Raw genomic sequence first — 656 nt, 5'->3', positions numbered from 1 at the left:
CTCCTCAATGTCTCTTCCTTGTCTTTGTTGCTCCTCTCTCATGATTCTTTGATCTTCTCTAATTTTATGGAGGAGAATGGAATGTTCTTGGTGCTCCACCCTTAGTTGTCCCATGTTGGAACTCAATTCTCCTAGGGAGGTGTTCAGTTGCTCCCAATAGTTTTGTGGAGGAAAGTGTATCCCTTGAGGCATCTCAGGGATTTGATGATGAGAGGGGTCTCTTGTTTGCTCCATCCTCTTCTTAGTGATGGGCTTGTCCTCATCAATGGGGATGTCTCCCTCTATGTCAACTCCAACTGAATAACAGAGGTGACAAATGAGATGATGAAAGGCTAACCTTGCCAAGGTAGAGGACTTGTTCGCCACCTTATAAAGTTCTTGGGATATAACCTCATGAACTTCTATTTCTTCTCCAATCACGATGCTATGAATCATGATAGCCCGGTCTATAGTAACTTCGGACTGGTTGCTAGTGGGAATGATTGAGCGTTGGATAAATTCCAACCATCCCCTAGCCACGGGTTTGAGGTCATGCCTTCTCAGTTGAACTGGCTTTCCTCTTGAATCTCTCTTCCATTGGGCGCGCTCTTCACAAATGACTGTGAGGACTTGGTCCAACCTTTGATCAAAGTTGACCCTTCTAGTGTAAGGATGTT

The sequence above is a fragment of the Arachis duranensis genome, chromosome 6 (genome assembly GCF_000817695.3).
Source record: "Arachis duranensis cultivar V14167 chromosome 6, aradu.V14167.gnm2.J7QH, whole genome shotgun sequence".
NCBI classification, from domain to species: domain Eukaryota; kingdom Viridiplantae; phylum Streptophyta; class Magnoliopsida; order Fabales; family Fabaceae; genus Arachis; species Arachis duranensis.
This window is presented reverse-complemented; position numbering follows the sequence as displayed.